At 39.1% G+C, this 23,832-nt stretch overlaps 1 protein-coding gene across 3 annotated transcripts in view; it reads right to left on the reverse strand.

Moving 5' to 3' along the window:
* The window catches only part of PLCB4 (phospholipase C beta 4), a 206,245-nt gene that overhangs the window by 169,982 nt on the left and 12,431 nt on the right, over positions 1–23,832 (reverse strand). For 2 of the 3 annotated variants that reach the window (XM_074578483.1, XM_074578482.1), the window contains exon 2: positions 15,555–15,614. The gene's annotated coding sequence lies outside the window, so the exon portion shown is untranslated. Of the gene's footprint in view, positions 1–15,554; positions 15,615–17,755; positions 17,861–23,832 lie in introns of all 3 variants that reach the window. The other variant, XM_074578484.1, reaches the window with a different exon arrangement.

Genomic DNA, 23,832 nt, shown 5'->3' on the forward strand with positions numbered 1-23,832 from the left:
GCCTCTGTGAAGAGACCCCATCCTATTCTTTGCTGCTGCTGTAGAAGAAAGAGGAAACTGAGGAAAGAAGAAACAGCTGACATATTTTTCCCCCGGTGCTTGCGTCTGTCAGCAAAGAGTATAAGGAAGAGCAAAGGAGACGGTAAGAGGACCACAATAATCCCCAGGGCCCCTATCCCCACACAAAAGCACACATGGGATGCTGTAAGGCTTCAGAAAGAGAGATCATCGGTCACAAACACAGAGTGTATCACGGGGCACACCTGGGGACCAAAGAACAGACATATTTTTAAGACAATTCCTGCCTCCTGCTCAATCACCTGGCCTCCACCGCCAGTGAAGCGGAAGACTGAAGTATCACACGCTGCCCTCTACCCTCAGCACCGCTCAGCTAGACTCGCAATAACCTCTTCACTCAGCGAGTTACCCATGCCACTGGGCTTGCTTTTCCTCACGTAATTCCCCACTCTTGAACACCACCTCCCTAAGAAAGGTCCTCTTGTCCATCAGGGCATCACTGTTATTCTTTACAAATATCTTTAGTTACGATTTCCACATGTTTTTGCTTTCAAGTACTCAGCACTACGCCTTCTGGTTCCCCAAATTCTCCTTAATTAGTGCCTCCAAAAGCCTGCAGAAGTTGTGCACAGACAAAAGAGAACTAATATATACTATATATAGTACACATATATATAGTGTTTTCCTCATTTAACAGCTTTCCTCATATGACATACATATGGAGTGTCTTTGCAGAGCAGCATTTATTCCTCCTATCAATGAGGATGCTTGAGTTTCATTTTCAGGCCTTACCTGTCATAATCAAATATATATGGTTTTACCTGCAAGACAGCAGCTGGACTTCAGACTACTCACTCAGAGACTAAAAAACTCTCCGTTTCAGCATTGATGCGTCCTGTAGAGTTCTTTTCAAAAGAGATTAATCATTAGCAAAAATAAAATTAAAACAGTGATATTTCCCTCCACTGTTTGTACAAAACAGTACATGTCACTTTTTAGACTGAACATTAAAACCATTTGTATGTTTAATATCAGCACAAAAATAAAAATCAGGAGTCACACGATACATGGGTATCCCTTTTACACCATTTAGCTGGCACTGGGAAACAAATCCTGTTTCATTGCTACTTTTCTGCGTGTGGTACATAGTTTTTTATGTCTTCAGAAACAAAACCAGAATGAAACACATGTGATGCTTTGGACTTTTGAAGGATTCTATGTTTTGCTTTCCTTTAATTTACCTCCGAACAGTGACTACTGTGCTCCAACGCATCTATCCCATCAACTCCAACAAATGTTTACTATGTACTGCTCTACCCTGTTACTCAGCAATTCTGCAACACCACTTTAATTCACTGAACCCCAGGGAGCTGTTTTTCCCATAATTCTGCAGACAGAATGCAAATTCATACACTTGACATACACTATGGGAAAGCACTGTGCTGAGAAAGGGCTGAAGAACCATTTACGTAGCAGCAGTGGAATTACACGGGGTCAGTAAAACCAAGAGAGAAGAATCCATTCATGTTGAAAAGCACATTATCCATGACAAGGCTGGGAACTAGTTCCAGTAACGCTAGCCTAATGATAACCTTGAATTAGCTTTAAATTAGTTTTGATTTCTGCACCCAGTATGCCTAAGACAAGCACAACTGGTGAAATCCCGGCATCCCAAACTAGAAGAGCCATGTTCCCAGTCATATTAAGAAAATCAGGATTTTCATATGTTGCCACAGTAGCAAATAAATATGGTATTCACTTCCTCACCATGAATAAGGTCTCAGTAACAGCAGAATAGGGAAAAAAAGTGGCCACATCATTTGCTTAGTTTGACAGCATGTAGAAACTTCTAACCCACTTAGCCTTTGTATTAGAATTCACTAGAGAAGCCATAGGGAAGGAACTTCTCTTTATCCTTCTGCAGATGCATGGAAAGCAACAGAATCTCATTCTCCACAAGCCTCCGCTGAATGAAAGGGCCTGATACAGCATCCTCAATATTGAACGTTCTCTATTACAGGGTAGACCCAGGGTTCTTTTAAACAAGAGCTTACTGTAAGTACTTCTTATCATACAAACCATATGGAGAAAATACCAGCGAGACTAGCCGCAATCATACTAAATTCAGAATAAGACCCTGAGATACATTTCTTCACATCTTCTAAGGAACAGAAATATTAATTTGGAGTGTTAAAATTCGCACAAACCCTCGTCCCATTACTCTTGTGCCGACGACTGCGTTCAGGCGTATTTTTTCTTTTCATATTTGCTTGCTGATCAATAAATAAAACTTGGACACTTTTTGAAACTGCTCAGTACAACTGAAATGAGAACATCAGCTCTTGCCTGCCTAAAAATTGAACTAATTGTTCAGCGAATAAGAATCATGACTGTGACTGACACATCATCGCACGGGAATACTCTTCCGACGCTCTGTTTTCCTAGCTTTCTTTTCATCTTCATGCAACTGTGATGCAAACAGGAAAGCTGACAGCAAGAATACTTCAAACAGGACGGTTCCTGCAACAAGAAATACTCGGAACGTGAAAGTACATCACGGTTCCAGCAGAGATCCTAACTTCACTGCTCTGCTGACAGATGGAGGGGCACATTTCTTTGAAGAGTTCTTAAGAGGTGGAAAAATGGTGTAAGAAAGTGATATGAGCAACCCAAAATCACTGAGCAAAACTGACCTACTCCTGCATCACCGATCGATGCTGTCTCCACCGGACCCGTCAGATGATAGATTGTCAGGGGACCACAAGATGAGAGCAACAGCACATCAGTATGAGAGGAACATGCTTACACGGACACGGGTACAGGAGAACAAGAAACACTTTATTTTGATGCTTAAGTAAAACAACCACCAAAACACTGACGCTAACAAAAAGCTGTGCAGACTACACCATCTGGAGCTGCACGACTTTGTGAAAAGACCCCATCATATCAACAGTTTGCCAACCAAATTAAAAAAAACTGAAGTAAAACATGAGAGAGAAGGGTCAACGCACCCTCCCACCCCCAAAAAAATCAACCACAAAACAAAACCAAAAAAAACCCACAACCAAACCACCACGACAAAAATCTATATAGTTTCTCTCTTAAAGCCTCTTAATGCAACTAGAAAAACTGATCCTGCTAATTTTAGCAGGCTATACAGCAAAATCATGAATAACAAATCATCTTTATGTTTCACATCAGGGGAGATTCAACCAATACAAAAACGTTACAGTGCCTGTGAAGCATCCCGGCTGGAAAGCTGTCCCGGGATTAGAACAATTAAAGACTATTCAGGCTCTGCCCCTTAAATCTGATTCTACTCCAGTAAAACCATTGGATTTTTTCTTTCAACTATGAGAAGGATTTGGCCTTAAATTACAATAGTCTGATAGCTAAATTTACAGAACTAGCAATACCCTGAAAATACAGAACCGCAGAGAGAAAAGAGCGCTCATGAAAAAATAAGCCTTATGGGATTATCAATTAAGATATTTTAGCTTCCAAACTTAAAATAAATGGAAAATATGCCATATGAACCTCTGCAGATATTAAATCATTTTATTTTTATTATATTGAGACCCATAATTGCACCTGGAAGGAAGGAAAAACTGGATCACTTTGTCCCCATTGGTCTAAAAGCACAAGTACCATCAAGAGACGTACCTGACTCAGTGGCAGAGTGAGCAGCGATGAGACCTGCATTAGCAAGCTTCACGTGAAAAAAAATAATTAGGACAGTCAGAAGAATTGCAGAGGATTTAATTGTCCACATAGCTATGAAATGAAAACCGCACCGTTCTGAAAGTTTCGTGAAACAGTACTCAAGTACGGAGTCCTGCTTCTAACCAGTTGTAAATACTGCCATGTATTTCATTACATAGGCTAAATAAACCTACTTAGGTTTATTAAATACGGTTATTTATATAGGTTATTTAAATATTTATTTAAATAAACCTAACTTTACCTTCTGTGGTGTGCCTGATAGTCAAAATTTCAGATTTGTTTTAGAAAATTTGCTTTAGACTGTACAACGCCGTCTGTAGGTAGGCTACAGAAAACAGAATCCTTTATTGAATCACGCGTGTACGCGTTTTACCCAGACTAATTTGACAAATTTGCCTGTATTTCTTCCGCACAGGATTATGCGTATTTGCATAGAAAGAATCTTCTAGGTAAAATGGGGATTGGCCTGACTGGAGTTAATAATATCCCCTCAGAGAGCGGAGGTGTTTATACTGAAGAAGAGTAATTTGCCTATGGAGAGAACTGAAGTATAAACAGCACGCAGAGACTAAGGGTCTCTGCACTTAGTATTAAGCGTGTATCACAACTGACAATGAAAAAATAAAGAAATGCCAAACCAGAAAAATATTTACAGGAGGACATAATCAAGATTCAAGTTCAAGCCTACCAACAGCTTGCTCCCATCCTGCTCTTTATTTACAATTGCGGTGAATTGCACCAGAACGCAGTTCAGAGAGACATGTTTGCATGAGAAAGGCCTTGCTAGCACTGCTTTTGGAAAAATTGGTATCAAGGAAGGCACTTATAACAGACATTTTATGAAGGTAGTCTTGCTATCATCCTAACGACTGCATGAAGCAAAACAATACCTTCAGTAAAGCAGAAGCCAGCAACTTTCCTAACGCAGCTCATAAAATTAGTGTATGCAAATTTCTAACAACCCTCTATTTCAATTTCCATGCATGTCAATATTCCTCATTTACAGCTCATCTAAAGAGACTAATAAACCATCTGCATCTCTGTTGAAGTAAAGCTTACAGAAAACACTTCACTGGGGGGGGGGGGGAAGAGAACATTTTAAACTAAAACATGTATAATTAAAAACGTCTCTAAACTTAAAAAAAAAAAAAGTAAATCAGAGCTATTTATTTCATTGCCTTTTCTATCTTTCCAAACTATGTCACAAAACGCACATACCCGATACAGCCAGACCTCTAAGTGGAACCGACACAGTGCAGCAAACATTTTGTTTACCAGAGACATTTATAATTCAATTTGGAGACATCTGCAAATGTTAGCTCTTAGACTGCCCTCTTAATGGGTTCTTTAACAACTCAGTAGATGCACAGTAACTGTGGATATATTAGGATAATCAGTCTCAGGAGTAAATTATTCCATCTAGCCTTTTACTAATGTTTTAACCTCAGAATTACAAAAAGCAAGAGTCATTTCAAATAACACAGACCTTCTGGTTCAAAGGAAATCTGTCTAGTGGACGTAACGGAGAAAATCCAATATCAAATAACTTCTAAGTAATTATATTCTGAAGATTTGTTCTGATGTTCGCAAAAGTTCTGGGTGGTTTACTTACTTGAACCTTTGGAGTGCGGTGCAGATGTGCAAGAGCCCTCAGAAAACAAGGGAAATTTTATTTGACAGGTAAAAAGCAAAATTAAAATTTAGTTTCCTTTAAAATTCTAGGGTTTGGGGTTTTTTAAATAGCTTTCAATATATTTTTAAACATGGTATTATTTTAAATAACTTCAACACATTCCATTTAGCAAAAGGATCAAAGTCTATTAGATTATACTGTCAAATTCCAAATAAAATGTATAGACATTCCCAAAGGGCAAAACCTGGTAACTTTTGCAATCCGGGGCTCCTTGAAAAATATACTGGCCTCACAGTAAAGTAAGTGGAACAAAATGCTTTTAAAAAGAATCATTAAAAAATCCCAAAAAACAACCAACCAAACAAAAAAAAAAAAAACCCACCGCCAAACCGACATTTCAGGATCCTCAAGTCACTAAGAGAATTCAGGTACAAAGTTAAAAAGCCAGGGAGAAGGAAGATTTCTTTTTTCACCTTTCTGTAAAGTGTCAAAATCTAATATTAATTCTTCCCGTTCTAAGAAAATCTAAAGAGGACTACCAAGCTATTAAACCTTCCAGTGGATCATTTGTGGTATGAGTTATTAGCATAATTGGGGGCACACTTTATTCTGACCTTTGCAAAACTTTCATTTCCCAAATGTGATAGATACAAAGTGCTTTTATAATACCAATAATGATTATTTCCTATGGGAAACTGCCAATTATAAGTTGGTGAAAAAGGTTATACCGGATGTACATTGAGAACATGAACACACCTACCAACAGTCAGGCTAATTAAAGCCATTCTTCAAATATTAATAAAGCTTTTTACTTCCATTAAATATAACCTGTACATTTTAGCTGAACTGCATCCTTGTCAGGTCATTCACTCAACAATAATAAATGTTTGATTAGTGTTTAATTACAGCATTTATGCTGAACGTTCACCTTTTCCTGGCAGTAAACCAACGCATGTGGAACTGTTTTAACATTTAACCACGCGACTCAAGTTCATGTTGTTTATGTCAAGTCACATCAAATGCCAGCAAAAATACTCAAATACAGAAACAAACCCTGTGTGTTCTGGTCACAAATCTTTAAAAAAAAAAAAAAGGCTAAAAGGACAAACAATAAACTGTCAAACAGAGTGTGTGTTTTAGTTTTATAATATTGACTCCGGTCTATTCTGCTGAGGTCACAAGTACAACAGGTAGCAGATTCGACAGCATCGTTTCCTGCTCTTCTGTCACCTGCTGCCAAGGTTCAGTAGCTAACCCGCACCACCAAGAAAAGAAGGGAGAGAGAAGGTACAGCCAGCCAAAATTCCTGAACACGCTAACGTGACAGAGGACAAGACAACCTCCTTCCCACCAGTACGCCCTCAGCTAGCCAGTGTGCCCAGCTCTACACGCGTGCATCAGGCGTGCTGGAGCAGGACATCTCGTTTGCAAAGCATCTTTTACAGCAGCGAAACCGTACCCTACAGGAACAGGGAAGCCTTCCAGAAAATGCAGTCTTAGGAGACAGGGTGAATTCAATCTCTTCACAGGCTGCCCCGGCTTTTTAAAGCTCTCCCTGGATCCCAGTGGACGAACAGACAGGCTGCAAAATTGTACTAGGGAGTAAAAAAAAAAACTCCATGAAGAAATACTCAGGACCCAACCATGTGCTCCCACGTCACAGAATAGGATCCAGCTCGTACAGATTAGCCATTCTGTCCAGTGTTGCTTTAGCTATATTACCTCATATTTAAAAGGCATTTGCCATCATGTCTTTGCTTTGCTCGTAATAATTTTTGAAGTAAGTTCTTAGGGTCTGAACCTATTTATGCTCTTGCCGATTTGCAAACCTTCACAAGATTCTATGATTCTAAGATGAAACGGACATTAAAGTGCATGTTAAAATATTTTACTACACTTTCCCAGCACCTGTAGATTAACACAGAAAAGTAGAATATTAATAATGACAAATCTAATCACAAATTTTTTGGTGACCACACGAAACGCTCCATGCTGATATATCAACGATGAAGAGAAGAAAGCTTTCCATTTCCTTAAAAATATACGACTGGAAACTGCCTCAACTGTTTAACATTTTAAAAGGGTAAACTCATAAATTCACCAAATGTGTATATACACAATTCACAAAATAAAAAATAAATTCTATAGAGTTCAGGCAACAGATTAAGACAGGTAGGAAAAGGACAATTAAACCAAAAGAAATAATTTTAAAAACACTTACAGAAGTTTATATTTTAGGCTTTTCAGAATATCTTGCTAAGTGCTTACCTACTTCTTTAAAAAAAAAAAAAAAAAGGCAATACCACAAAAGAAATAGAAAAAAGCCAACTAGTTTTCAGGCAGACAGACCCAGATGACTTGCAGACAGGCTTGTACGCACAAATGTTCTTCTGTTCTTCCCCCCACAGGATACAACTGTATTATTGGGTCTGATAAAAGACACTATGTCTAATTAAAGATTTCACCTTGCCTAATTCCAACACAGCCACAGCCAAACACCATGCCAATGTCTTATATGAATCCTTTGGAGTTAAGGCAGGCAGAAGTGCTTTTTTAAAGGAAAAAACGGGTACCAGCTTCAAATCCAGGAAACTCAAGTTCCGATTCACCTGAATCCAAAACTTCTCTCACTGTAAGTGAGGTATTAAAGAATATTTGACCTGCCTTTCAGAGAGGGCGTTAAATTGCTTAGTGGACTACATGTAAGGCTCAACATGTGCAAAAGCACACCTTACTAGGGGAAATTTTAAAATTCATTTATTTGGTTTTCAAAGGGAAACGTTCAGAAATAATTTGAACAGAGTAACCAAGTACTAACGTGAGTTAGTACTGAGAGCCAGCTGCTCAGCCCAGGTGAATTCCAACCAAATACAAGCCACAAATATTTTAATAGCTAGGTTAACTGGCTTTTCTCCTCCCATAACGTCTCTAAAGAAGGAAAGACGGGGTTGCTTTCTCAAGGCTAAAATATACCTCAGCAAGAACACAAGGACCAAAGGAATTTTTGTCAGACTGAGCAACCCGCTTGCTCACAAGCAGAGGCTGGATATACACATCCCGCCATCTAAACCTGATTTAATGAGGTAAGTGAAGCACTGCTTCCTTTGTATGAGAAGAGGTTTTAACGAAAACACTCACTGCAAAACCAGGATAAATGGCCAGAGTCTTACAAATGTACAAATGCCTGAGAAAAAAAACTCTGCGGATCTTGAAAAAGCAGTCTATATATCAGCACAAGAATCACTTGTAGTATCTACAGGAGCTCCCGAGATGTGCTCCCAACTGCTAACCCAGACTGCAAAAGCTTTCATAATGATCTTGTTTACAATCTGAATTTTCAGTCTGGTACAGATCAAACAGCAAAATGCACAGTTATGAAATACAAGTATATTTACTCGCTACTTTTCATTGTAATGTTTAACAGGTCTTATTAATTTTGTAAAGAAGAAACAACAGTTAAAAATATAAACAACTAAGAAGTGGAATGTGTGTCGTTAAGCAAAAAACAACATTCCATATTTCTCTGTCTTTCCCCTTTGTTTTACAGAAAATAACTAGACAGCAGTCTCATCACTCCCCATACTGTAACTTTCAAAACTTGGCAAAGCAGCTCTTACACATTGCGTTTCGGATCCAATAACTCAATACGTGCTTCAAAGATCTGGCAGCAGTTCTTTGGGGAGTTATTTCCTACTTTTCTGGCTTACGCAACCTGTCGAGTTTGGAAAATTTACACTTAGCAGATTAAAAGGATGTACACAGAGAAAGGGGAAATCACAATAACCACAATAATTATAAATGAACTTTTGAATGCAAATTTCATTTGCCACAGGTATTTCCACTGCCTGCAAGAAACCATTCCGACGCGGAACGGCACATGCCATCTTCTCCAATTCCAGTGTTCACAGGGACTGCAGTCAAAAAGGATTTGTTTAGGTAAACAGCTGCCAGTAGGGCAGATTCCGTAACTGTCTCGCACGGGCACACTCCCTGTTCTCTAATGCAATACTCATTTTAAGAGCAACAAAATTATAACAGATAGGATATGAATACTAGAACAAAAGCAGGTTCTGGAAAAGCCACAGGATGATGTGGAGTTTTGCCTTTGATTAGGATCTGTTTACTTAAAACACTCAACCAAACCTTTCTCCTCTAAACCAGACCACAAATGTCATTAGAGAAAACATCCCTCTGAAATTTTCCATAGTTTTGGGGTTTAGAGAAGTTGAAAACACTGGAAAGAAAGGAAAAACATATCCTTTCCAAATACAATGCGTTTTCTGGCAGTAATTTACTAATTTTCTTTTTAGCTTCACCAGAAAACAGTATGAGCTAAAGATGAACGCACCACTTATGTGGCATAAAAAGACATCGGTTTAAAAGAAAATATCTACTGGCCAAGTAATCTTGGTGTGTCGATAGTACGGCTTGGCAGATAGGTTCAACAGTAGAAAAGACTCAGAAACGAATAAAACATTTTGTCCAAACTCAGCTGTGCACATGACCTCTTGCTTTCTTCCCCACCACTTATCTATTTCCTATAGCTGACAGTTTCATTATTACATTTCCCACTTTTTCTATCTTGCTTCATTTATTTTGCAGCTCTCCCCATACCTTCCAGATTGTTCTGCTTATTATTCTTTCACTCTCTGTTTCTCTCTTTTTCATACGCTTGGCCTCACTGAAGTCAGTGGCAAAAATCCCACTGACCTCTCTGCAAAGGGAAGGTGGGAATGTGCCTCACCACCTCTGCCACCGCCGCCCGTCAGCTTTTGCACTGACTTATGCCATCTGAATTTAGGCTGAGAAAGGAGAAAGGGAATAGTTTCCTCCACTCCTTTCTACTCTACTCTCTCCATTTCCAGACACGTACTCCTGCTGGTTAGTCAGAGCAGACTCCTGTGCTCTGGTTTCCTCCTGATGCCAATTTAATTCACCACTAAAAAAGCAAGCGACCCAGAAAAAAAAAAAAAGAAGGGGGGAGAGGGGAAACCACAAAGAACCCAAGATGTCTTAGTGAGCTGAGCCCGCGCAGAACAAAATGGCTTGCAAAGACTCCACTTTCACCAGGTTTTATTGAGGCCTAACAATATGAGCTGTCATTTTGCCTCACATTTTCTGACCAGCTTCCCACATTGTCCACCTTTGCATACAAGTCCGGGTGTTTGCACATTTTAAAAGAACAAGGGTCTAACTTTGGGCACTGATGAAATGTAAGTTTTGAATAAATAACACCATAGCTTGGCTCCTCATATAACATTCCCATACCTTTCAAAAAACATCTTTCTTTCCTGGGGAGTGTCAGATAAATCTTAAGGGGAAAGTTTTACAACACAATCACTTAACGAAATACCCAGACAAAAGAAAACAACCTTTCTCAGCCCAAGAGAACTTGTATCGTAAACAACCAAAATATACAGGAGACAAGATTTGTTTCCTCCCCTTTTCTGCATCAGAACGTCTGAAGATGCAGGCATGGTTTAAGACAAACCTACCATGGAACAACGGGAGGCAACAGTCTGGTAAACTTCAAGAGTCCTCTACAGAAGTCCACCAGTCACTCATTCTTGCCCCTCTAACCTCTGCTCTGTCAGCAGAAATGAAAACTGATTCAGCTGGAAAATCATATGGTTTGGATTGGAAGTGACCTTTAAAGGTCATCTAGTCCAACCCCCCTGCAGTGAGCAGGGACACCTTCAACTCCATCAGGCTGCTCAGAGCCCCGTCCAACCTGACCTTGAATGTTTCCGGGGATGGGGCATTTACCACTTCTCTCGAGAACCTGTTCCAGTGTTTCACCACCCTCCTTGTAAAAAATTTCTTCCTTATATCTAGTCTAAATCTACACTCTTTTAGTTTAAAACCGTTACCTCTTGTCCTATCGCAATAGGCCCTGCTAAAAATTCCGTCCCCACCTTTCTTATAAGTCCCCTTTTAGTATCCAAAGGCCACAATAAGGTCTCCCCAGAGCCTTCTCTTCTCTGCATAAAAATAACCTTCTAGAATTTTATTACTACTTTTCAGCCAGATAACTTACCTGATTCACAGACATTTGGTGTGAACAAGCATCCAGGGAAAAGAAATTGGAGGCTGGGAGTGAGACTGGGGACTACTTTCTTTATCAGAACTGTTAGCTTAAATGTACATGAAACTACGGGGAACCTGACTGAGACAGTAACTACTGCCATAAGTTACCTGTATGCTTTTGTTATCCCTTGCTTTTTAGCTCCCAGAGCTCTGCCTCCTCTCTGAGCCACCAACCTTTCTCAGACTGAGACCTTTGCCACTCTATACTTTCTGCTCCTCCCACCCTCACCTTTCTCACCAAAAAAGGTCTACCTGTTGCTGAATTTTGCTGTAATTAAACAGAACAGTCTTTCAAAGGAAAGTATGAAGACCACATGATCACAAACAACAGGGAATATTTGGAAAACAATGCTTCATCTGGATGCAGTAAGTTTCATTTATTTTTCTTTTGCCTCTCTATTTTTGTTTTATACTGTTGACTCCAAGTTTTAATGACAGAAGATATTTTAAGCATTCCTGACCTAGAAAAGTGCTAAGAATAAGAGAACTTTTATAAAGAAAACATTGTCTATTTGAAGGGAAACTCTAGCATATGCTCCACCTAAGTGAGCTATGCATGTCGCTTACAAACAGCAGATAACTTTTCAGACCTAGAAGAACTCGATTTCCAGACGCCAGTGATAACATGTATAAAGAATCAGATAGGCTGTAGGGTTTAATGGACCCGATTACGAGAACTGTAGTAGGATTCATGGCTAAAATAGATGTCACAGAGCAAAATTCAGCTTAGGTAGAAAATACCCACACAAAATGTCTTAATTGCTGTGCTTATCAGGGACAGTAAGAAGATATCCAGTGGAGACACAGTCTAAAGCTAGGATTAAAAACCTCTTTGAGGTACGATCTGAGCAAATTGCTCAGATCTCCAACAGGAGGGCAGCTTTCCTTTATTCTCCCCTATGAAGTGTCACTTCTATTTTAGGAGCAGTTACCATGCCCCATATAATGACCCGGCAGCAAATACTTTAGGACTAAAATGCATCCTCAATTATGTCAGTGCTTATACGAATACGCTCAGCAGGTGTGACAACAGTTACTGCAAATCCACACTGGCATAAGGAAAACACGCACAAAGTACTTCTGTGATTGTAGCAGACAGATTATATAGAATCTCATCAAGGTTCGGTCTTTTCAAGTAAGGCAAGTAAGCACTGTAATAGAAATTACAGTGGATAATTCTTACAAGTATGTTGGTGTGAGCAGCACCACATTAACAGTGTTTCTGTTTGCACCTGCAGTACTTTCACAGCTACAAGATGTCATCTGTGGCTATATGGCACTATTTTTGAGGCCCCAGAAACGTGAACGAGTTAGTCATGCCAATCCACCAAGTACTTCCTCCTCAAGTGTTAAAGCAAAAACAGTAGTTGTTTCAGCTATAGACCATAGCAGACATATTCTATTAAAATTGAATACTCTTGAGAACCTAGGTTTTAGAAGAGCCAATAGCCAGTCTTCTATTTTGTAATCACAAAGGGAAGGGAAAACTTCAGCAAAGGTATGATTAAGTGTTCTGCTAATTATCTTCTTGAATACAAGACAAAGTTGCATCATTTCACCCCCCCCATCAGCCTTGAGGTTCAGCTGCTCTGCCCTTTGTCCCCACAAAGTACACAATCACATAAATAGGATTAACACAGACAGCACACAATTGGCTCTTATTGAGCACAAGTTACAGTGATAACTGAGAACACACCGCCCCGGGGCTGATAATGTGGCTGGGGTGAATGTTGCTCTTAGTTCCCCATTTGAGAGAGACAGTGGCACATGAGTACCCACACAAGAGCACAGGTAATTTCATCAGAATCACACACGCCAAATAATCTGAAGCTGTCCTTTAATCTAGAAAAAAAAAAAAAGAAAATCTTAAATTCTAACCAGTGAAAATACCACAGAGATCTTATTTCGCCTCCATAAAAATCAACTAAAAAGTGGTGATGAATAAAATTCATGAGCTAATTGTGATGATCAGTACATCGTTTTAACTATTATTCCAATCAGGAATGCCCAGTGAACATTGTGCCCAGCTTGACATTATAAACTGTGACAGAGATTCAACACTCCTTCCTTCCAACAGTATTGGAAACCACAGTTTATTAAAAAAAAAAAAATAAAAAATTCTTTGGCTAGTCCTCTCTTCATCTCAATCTCTTTCAGAGTAGGAAAGGGGTGAAAGTTCCTGTAGCTCCTAATGGTATTAAAGTGAGCATTATTACAGGTAACGATGCGTTACCATAAAGGCAACATCTCCCATTTCAAAACGCCCGTCCTCCCACCACTATTTAAACAGAATACACCTGTAAGAACACACTGGCTGACCTCATCTGCTGAAGAAACACCGTCTACAATCACACTGTAACGGAACTAACTTCCTAACTTCCTTCACCTAACTCCATACATAGTAGCTTTCCTCACTATTATGTAGAATTTTATTTTGAAAGCATGCAAGACGGTCAAATGCAACAGCTACTCAAGGTAAACAGATTCATCCCCTATTTATCAATTTTAACAAATGAGCCAATTACCCCAGTAGTTCTGTCACTGGTGTGATTTCATTCTAAACCTCTAGTAAGAGTTCTACTGCTTTTACCTGGATAAGAAGTTAGCACTGTCTGTATTTTCAGACTTTTGCCATAAGAGAATATTTACAGTAGTTTATACTTTCCAAGAAAGTTATTTATGGCCAACATAGGTTTAATTTTTTTCTTTTTAAATTATTTTAGTAAACTGTGCTTGTGCCCACAGAAGAATTATTTTTATCAGTTACAAATAAACAAACCAATTGTGACGGAACACCAGGTCACAGTGCAACAAATTCCCAAATCCTTGTGGTGTACAGCAGAGGGATAAACCAACAAGCAAAAAGTGAAAACCAAGGAAAACATAGGTGCATTTTAATGACTAATGCCAAGACTACGTGCAGGTAAAGTCCTGCCTACAACCACCGTACCGTTACTTCTAATTCTAAAATTCTAGCAGACCAATGCAACCATACCCTTGGGTGACCATAACTTTTTCTGCACTGAAATTTTCCTGCGAAAGATCCCTCTAGAGCAAACTTGCAATTGGAATCCTCATCTGAGAAATCATCTCAGGTTGTATCAAGAGAATTCTGATATGAATTTGGGTATGTTTTTTACACGAAAAACAACAAAAAGTAAATACACCATCTCATCATGGTCACTTACAAAAATTTCAGTAGAAAGACTAGTGCATGAAGTTCTACACTCTACCTGCATTACTGCTCCTACGCAGTAAGGACGAGCATCAGAGAACTCACTTAAGCTAAACTGAATGGCTTGACCAACAGGACAAGACTGAGGTCTCACTCAGGAGTAGCGAGAAACTAGCATTTGCCTCAACAACCCTTTTAAGTCTGCTCAAGGCCTGGACGCTAAAGCAAGTGACATTTCGTGCCAGTGTGGTGCTTCTGGAGGAGAAGTAGCTTTCAGACAGCAGAAGCCAATAAGGTAAGAATCCTTGATGCCACTGGGACATATAAAACTACACTCAGAGTAGGAGGATGTATGAAGTGAACTTAAGTTGGTGTGAAAGTGACCCAAACCCGAGTATTAAAAAGGTAAAATAAAGAAGTGTTTTCCACAAATTGGAGGTGAGGAGAATCTGCTGGAATCACATAGAGACGAGAGCGCTTCAGTTGCCTTTGCAGCTGTTTTAAGAATGGCTCCACACTATCACTGTAGTTTACTCAGGCCTGAGGGGTGGGGAAACAAAAGATGAATTTATTACTTACCTGTACTTCCCAGAATGTTAGGCTACTACAAAAAGATGAGGATCAAGAACACCCCCATCTGTCTGTGTCACTGATCATCCTCACACACACAGTTCTTAATGCCAGGGCATCTGGTTTTCAAGAGAGCGCAGCACACGCTGAATTTGCAGTTGTGACCTAAATTTCTAATAACTTCTCTCCTCTCGTGAACCCAAACCATTGTTTTTTCAGAATACGTTTTTCATTCTACTAATATGGACAGCGCAGCATTGAAACATTAAACCGTATTTTAAACCTGAAGTAAATATTCTAGTAAAAAAAAATCAAATTAAAGTGTTAAAAGAACAGAAAAACACATACCTTTTGAAAATCAGAAATTACTCTGTAGAAATTTCCATTGTAGAGAATGTCTTCCTTTCCCTAAAAAAAAGAAAAGCCTTAATTGTGCATACTAATATTTAATTACCTAATAAAAACATAGTGAACTTCTTCAAGACCTTTTTTTTCCCCCCTAGAAATAATCTCTCCTTATGGACCAGAATACGTACACTATAGCAAGCATAAATATTGCACTCGGTGAGCTTTTGTTTTAAGTTAATTTTATTTTGAAATTCCCTTCTGTCCTTATTATCTAAGCAAAAGCATCATAGCTGCAGGTGAAAGTAACATGTGGTATCCGTTCTTCCAAGCATTTAAAACTAGAAAGTAACCCTAGACAATGGAGACCAAGAATGGAGCAGTGTGTCAGGAGCAAAACAAACAAAAAAAAAAAGTATTTTATTCTGAGGTAGTAAGACCTGATATAACCAGGTCTCTTTCTCAGCCCAGCTTTGGGTAAAAAGTAAATTATGCCATCATTATTAGTGCTAAAGCATACTTCCCCCATTGCTTTTGCCAACACTTTAGAAGGATGAAAGCATTAACTAATTTACTGATGTCCACTTCTCCCTTCTATGGGGGGGGGGGTGTGTGAAGGGGTCGGCAGCACAGGGGCATTCCACACTTAGAATCATAGAATTGCCCAGGTTGGAAGGGCCCTTTCAGATCATCTAAGTCCAACCAGCAAGGTAACACTGACAAAAACCACCACTAAACCACACCGCTAAGCTCTACGACCGTATCTCTAAGCGCTACTTGTGCTTCTGGGCAGCCCAAGTGGGTAAAGGGACTCACACCGTTCCCTCAGCTCCAGACATTAGGGCAGCAATAGCGTCACAGCAGAGTCCTAGTGACATTCTAGCATTTTCATCTTCCGCAACATACTCTGTACATCATAAAGTTGAGTGCTTCAAGGAAAAACTGACCTCTTCCCAAGCTTCCTCTGAGGAAGCATTTGTACAGACCCTGTGCCTGTCACCCCTGTATCAATAATACCAACTGCTTTGCTGTTGTTACATTTTTTCCCCCTTTTTATTTTTAAATGCACAAGAACAATTGATTTCTATATCTAAGTCATTTGTACAAGAGGTTAAAACAGACATGAGCACAACAGCCACTCAACAAGCAAAGCAGCAGATTTACAGAGACCGGAACGAAAAGGACAAAAGAACATTCAAAAAGGAAGTCAAATCCAAATTTAGATTAGAAATTGATGTATTAGAAGATGTTTTAAAAAAAAAAAACAAACCACAAGTGCATTCAGCATTGAAAATAATATTAAATTAACCATAGCACTTTCAAATGTATCTCTATCGAGAGCTCCTGAATGTTAGGACAGAAGCTGTATTTTTCTCTTTCATCAAGCTTCATCTTTTTTCCTTTAAAGTAAAATAAATTGAAGCCTAAAATGGACAGCATCTACTAGGCGCATACTCAGGATTAAATCTGACCTGATACCTTTTAAGTTTTATGAGGTATAGAAGAAAAAAATTGGGGGGTGGGCGGGAGAGAAAAAGCCTCAGCCAAGATTAGAAAAAGGGAGGTTCTAGAAAACAAGCGTCTCGGCCGAGAGAGGCCAGAGCATGCTGCAGGTCTAGCGTTTGCCTTGACAACACACAGTGCATAACCCCCCCCCGAGCAGTACACTAGAGAGACCGAGAACCATGGCAATCGCAATTACAGCAATGAGAGCAGTTAAAGAAAATAGTTTCCCGTTCTGCCAAATTCTCCCAAAGTTGCCAAAAACTTCCATTAAAACAGAAGTTTTTCCAAAACAGAAGTTTTTTCCAAAACATAAATAGCAACTCTGAGAGGATGATGGCTAGGTACTTTGTTCTCATTAAATATTGACACCGCGCTCTTCTAGTAAAAGACTACACAGTGCCTTTGTTTGATGATTTATTTTTTATTTTTTTAAATGCCTCAAGCTCTCTCATTTTGCTAGTGCACTTTCAGGCTGTCCTCAGTAGCTCATAATTGCATGACAAGCTATCACTGGGTCTCCACCACCTCGCAGCTGCACACAAAAGCGTCCTTACACTTACTTCTGGGGTCAAGTAAAGCCAACTTAATGCTAAAATAAACTCACTATTCAAAACATGTTTCTGTTGGAAAAACAAAGACATTACCAAAATATTTTCATGCATACAAGCTACTCTGTTAGTCTGCAATGAGAGATATACCTCAGATATTTTTGTTCTCTTGCAGATTGTGGTCAAATTTCAACACGGTTACATCAGTGTGAAATCCAGCACAACTCCACTGAAGTCAGTAGCATCATACCATACCTAATGCACATAACAGAAATAGAATCTGTTTCTCAACTGATTTTAATCATTTACAGCTTTCTGGGTAAAATTTCCACTGGGCTCTGAAATTTCTCATGTTCCATGTAAACAGATGAGTACAATCTCATAAATTTAATGAAAGAGAAAAATCTGGTTTCTTTTTCGTTATGCAAATACCAAAAATCTTTTTCTTTTTACCAGCTAAGTATTTCTTCAGAAGCTTGTTTGTGTTCAAAATCTCCAATGGCCGTTTTAGTAAGACTGTAAATTCTTTGAGGGAAACACTTAGAGCCAGAGTCCAGTCTCAGTTAAACAGGCAGAAACACTGAGCAATCTGTAAAGACTTTAATAGGAACATGCTACAATTTTAATTTCTCTCCTGTTTCAAAGAAAAAAAACACAAAACAAATAAATAATTTTTAAAAAGAGGTGAATAAGCTGGTCCTAAGTGCCTTGATACCTACTTTTTTTGCAAAGGATTAGTAATTTTATGTTCCTCACTTCCTGAGCACCTAACCAGATAGATACCACACAATCTCTGTTTCAACTGATCACCTAAATAGGTGTTAAGGCATCAAATTCTCAAGTGGCCAATGTTCATCATTGGCCAAAACACAGATTTCTTAACTACTGTTCAGTAAGGCAAGACTTTATTCTCAACTAGACACCTGAACTTTCCTATCAACCTTAAACATACCATATGGGTTGCCCCCCGTCTCCCTTCATGTGACCCCTAATAACCCCCTAATAACCTACTGGGAAAGGACTTAAGTTTTCATAACCCCCAGCTAAATCACGATAATCTTTCAAAAGGATGGACAGCCTTCATTGAGACTCTGGGCTTGTCAAGAGATTTATTTTTTTTAATCTTATTTTAAAACAGAAAACAAGTTTTCATCAACAGGGATCTAACATCCAAGTTTCTTTTTCACCTGTTGTTCTCTGAAGCCATCAGGGAGAACAACCCGACAGAAACATACTTCTACAAGTCTATAACTGTTTCCTACCTGTGGACACTCAGCTATGGACAAAGAGCACCTCCTTGAGTTACCCACTGGGAGACCGAAACTTTAGAATTCCAATAAGGAATGATTCAAATTTTGCCTGATTCAAATTAAAAGTGAAGTACAACTGCCCAATTTAGGAAAGTCCATTAGAATCTTAATTTAAAGATGACAATTTTAGTCTGTCAATATATCCTGAAAGAGTCATTACCTACCAAACCTTCACTCATTTTGTGCTAAAAAGGAACATCAACCATAGTTTATCTGTTTACTAGTTATTTTTAGACACACAATTTTTAACATCTTTCAGATTTAAATTCCCTACGCAGCAATCTGCACGTGTAGTTTCTAAGAAGGTCCTTTCTTAACTTTGCTATTTTTTCAGGATCTGGAAGAAAACACAACACTCAAACCCCCCAGAAAAACCACAAAAACACCAACACACAAAACCAAAAAAAACCTCGGCGGGGGGGGGGGGGGGGGGGGGAAGCAGCACTCTAACGCCAGGTCTGTGATAAGATGGTGCCAGCTGGTACACATTTGTGGCCAGGAAACCACACTCACCAAAGCAATGTTCTGTGCCCTGCCAGCTCCTGCCTTCCACGGGGCAAGCTGTTCCAGCAAGGTCCATGCTGTCAAATCGTTCATTCTCATTTGAAGCCTTAGAGAAACCTCAGCTCCTTCCTGGAGTGGAGCCTTGCCAGGGACATCAGTCTGTTGCTGGTGACACACTCTACACACAATTTGGTGGCTTCCTGCTCAAAGCATTACATAATTTGAGCCTCTGGCGTATCTTTCTGGAACATTTCACAGACGAATCCACAAGATCAGCAGCCTCTGATAACTCTGCACCTTTTCCTTCACTGACGCTAACCTGGCTGGCACTGACTACGGGGGCACAGTAAATAAAAACTTGACAGGATGATTCACACAGAAAAGAAACAGCTAAATACACAGCCAAACACAATTACTGGTCAATAATTTCAGGAACAGTAAAAAAACAAGACAAAACAAAATCCACACAACCAAGTAACATTTCGTCCATTTCTGCCAAAGGAATACCAAGATGGAAATCACATCCATAAAACACACATGGTTTTGTTAAGGACTGTTGCATTTAGCTTCACTGAGTTAAGTCAGAAACTGATTAAACAAAGAAAGCGTACAACCTGCTGCTAGTGCCACACACAATACACACTTAAGTGCCAGTTCCACATCCAACACACAGTCATGAGTCAAGAGAGTTCAACTCGGGATCAGGGTGCATGTAGCCAAATTGAAAAGGAAAAGTACTTCTTGGGGTTTGCTGAGCAAGATTCAGCACACTGAATTCCTGAAACAGGCAGACTATTTCCACAGAGAAATTCCACTCCAAATAATCTGGAGCCCAGAAATTCTACTTTATGAAAAACGTATCGATCGGCAATAGTTAAGTGCACCCTCCAAAATTATTTGTAAATACTAAAGTCTTTCGGACTTTTTTCTATGGGGAAAACAATTATATTTATATGATAAAACCACATAATCTAAGGCAAGCAATAAACAGCAGCAGCATTTGTACAGTATAAAACAGCACAAACTCTCATCAGTTGTAGATGTAAATCTGCAATTCGAGTCACAGAATTTCAGGGTATCTTGGATGTAACAACTATATACTATCCCAAAGTTTTTGCAGATAGTTTTACCCATGTTTTAGGAAAAAAAAAAAATAAAAGTACTCCTCTACTTTTGCAGTCACCTATAGTAATTCTCTGGAACCAAAATTATCGTGCAGTTTAAGGGATTTTCAGTCTATGAAATTACTCACCGCTGATGAAAGCATTAACAACCCAAGACTTCATTTACAGCATTACAAAGAATCCAGGCCCATTACGGGCAAATGCTTTTACTCTGCTTGGGTGACAATGAAATCAATTATTTTCATAAAAAACTGCACTCTAACTAAGAGTAAAGTTTAGGGGTGTCTCACCATATCCAAAGAAAACAGAAATGAAGGAGCAATCCTAGACTCCAATGCAAAGCCAGGGCAACATGCAGCAGGTGAGAAGATGGGAAGAGGATGGCTGGCTTTCAGGCCAGCAAACCACCAGCTGCCAGCACTTTAAATCACTAAGATGAAATGCAATCGTCTAAGGTCTCCAGGGAAAGCTCAGCATCATCATAGATATACAACTGCAGCTCAGGCATTCTTTTTGGGATGTGCCCTGTGTTCCAGAAACTGGGAGCTTGCTTCTTGTCATTGATGTTTTGAAACGTAGGCCAGCAACTCCAACATAGCGTGTTCTGATCTCCTCTTTTATTATCCCAGTCCTCCATAACAACAAGAGAAGGCATTAAGCAGCATTATTTTTCCCTTTGAATATTTACTGAGATAATTATGGATTGGTTATAATTCAAGATACACTGCACAGTGCAAAACAACACAGTACGGGCATGCCTTTTTATCCAAACCTGTTTGTCCCATACACATGGGAGAGTACATAGCTGATCATATGGGGTACGTTCCTCCAGAAAAGTTTCATGAAAGCAAACTCTTCCACATGTACCAAGTAGGTGAACTCAGCTTTTTCACATGGTCCCTTTTTGGGCAGCCATATTAAGTTATACTTTTTAAAAAAACAAAATAAAACTATTTTTCAAACATTATTAATTACAAAAGCCATCTGTGCTTCTAGAGAACACTCCCTTCCATCCCTTCTTTCCTTCTTACTGGGCCGCACAGTGAACATGCAGCAGTATATTTACAACCGTTTTTCTGTGAGCAGATGTTATACCACAACAAAACCGCTTTGCTGCAAGTTCAAGAAGTGGTGGGAAGACATTTACGTAACCAGACACCATCAACAAAAGCAACAGAGGATGGCAAACCATAGGCCACAGACACTCCATTCATACAAATATCTCTTCCTCTTTCTCACTCTGCTTTCCAATTTGTTTTAATTCCATAGGAGAATCTACCTGGTAGTCACCTCATAATGCACTGCAAAGCTCAAGTGCCAGCAGCTTTTCTTGTCTCAACAAAACGTACAGAGCTGAAATTAAATTACAGCTGGCTTAAACACACTTTGATTTTGCTTCTACCCACCTAGAACACACACCCTCTTCAAAGTAAACATGTTTAGTCACTGAATAATATGAACTATAAAAGAAAAACTTACACTGTAATAAACAGAGATACGTTTCAAAACAATTTTGATTACTATCACTGAATCTGGCTGCAACCGGCCAGCTAAAAGTGGTATTATTGTGATGTAAATAGCATGGTATTTCAATGCAAGAAAGTAAATATATTGTACCAGATACTAGCACTGGAGTTGAAATCCACCCAAGAAAACCATTTGCATTATCGGTTTGCATTATTCTGCCATAACATTTTGACACTGGGTTTAAACATTAAGCTGCAAGTACAATGCCTCTTTTTTAAAACTGATGCAATTTCTTGGGGCAAAATCTGATACAGCTAGCCAGATTTCCTGTCCGTTGGTTTCTCCCAAACAATTGACAGTTTAATTTTTTGTTTGTCCAGTAAACAGATCAAAGCATTACACATCTGCAGGAGAGGTTTACAGAGCCTCATTGCGCAAACATCCTGGGCCCAACGCTGCCGGCTTTACCGAAACACATCTCTTATGACAGTGGGCAGTACCAAGTTGTCCGATGTAAAAATCTACACTTAGAAGTCAATAACTTTGAAGTCTCACTTGACTGAAAGCTATTAAAACATGCAGCCTGAATTGTTAGGCTGATCTTTACCACGTGTAATTACATTTTTTTCACACTTACATTCTACTGCCTGTATACTAAAAATTGCGTCCAGCTCTAGGCTCCTCCTATACTGGTGTTACAAATTCTTTGGGGGAAGGAGCATTTTTAACAAGTATGTACAACGCCTAAAAAAAGATTCCAGAACCACTATTAGATCACTGAGCGTTGTAAGCCTGCGAACTGTCAAATAATTTTTAGCATAGCTGAAACATCTTTCTAGATCTATGCTTCGTACATTAGATTGCAATTTCTGACCAGTCTCTTCTGTTTCTTTTCTAATCCAACCGTGCAGTCGAGTTTGTTCAGGGTTTGTTCTTTGTTGCCTTTCACAGAACTGAAAGAAAGAGGGATGAAACAGAAATAGCATGATCCATATCAATTAGTTTTAAAACTGACAGGGATGTTCAGTGGTCGGCTGCTACTTCAGTTCATTGAAAAACAAAAAATAGTATTTTTTTATACCTGTATATGGTTTTATGTCCCTTTAAGCAAGCTTTGCTGATTCAGACTATCTCCATACAGTTGCTAAAAAAAAAAAAAAAAAAAAAAAGAAGAAAAAAGGGGGAAATGGTGCTCCTGAGTTATGCTCTGACTTAACGGTTTAGACAGGGAACCCTCATACCTAGAAATAACACTAAGAGGTATATTTGCATTTTTTCTGGAAGACTGGCATCAAAGATTTTATGAAAAAAGATTGCTTGATAAATATCCTATATCAGACTACACTTCTAAAACTGAAAAGAATGGAACTTTGCTACTGCTGGGCTATAAATCAAAACTGGATCTGCTCCTTAAAAAAGGTATTAAAGACAACAGCCTGTAATAGTGCATGCCACGTCAATCTAAGCAGTACGAGCAATGCCTTGCTCCATACATTAAGCTGCACTCCTGGGAGTTTGTTCTGGTAGAGTATGTCCATGTCCCTGATGTGCTACATTTTGATTTGCAAGTCAAGGTCAAGAAGTAATTTACCAGAATCCCTGTTGCTAACACATACGCTGCAGGCTTCTGTAAGCCCTCTTATCACATTAAAAAAAAAAGTCTCAACAATTGGAATATAAAGAGATACAAAATTGTCGTAATTATTCTGAAAGCTGCTTTATACCTTTAGACACTTCAGCATGCTGAACTGAATAACATGGATGCCATTTCTTCTTAACTTGCATAAAGTGGTGTTGTATATATATTCTGATTAAAAACACC

This window comes from Larus michahellis, chromosome 3 (assembly GCF_964199755.1).
Source record: "Larus michahellis chromosome 3, bLarMic1.1, whole genome shotgun sequence".
In the NCBI taxonomy this organism is placed as follows: Eukaryota; Metazoa; Chordata; class Aves; order Charadriiformes; family Laridae; genus Larus; species Larus michahellis.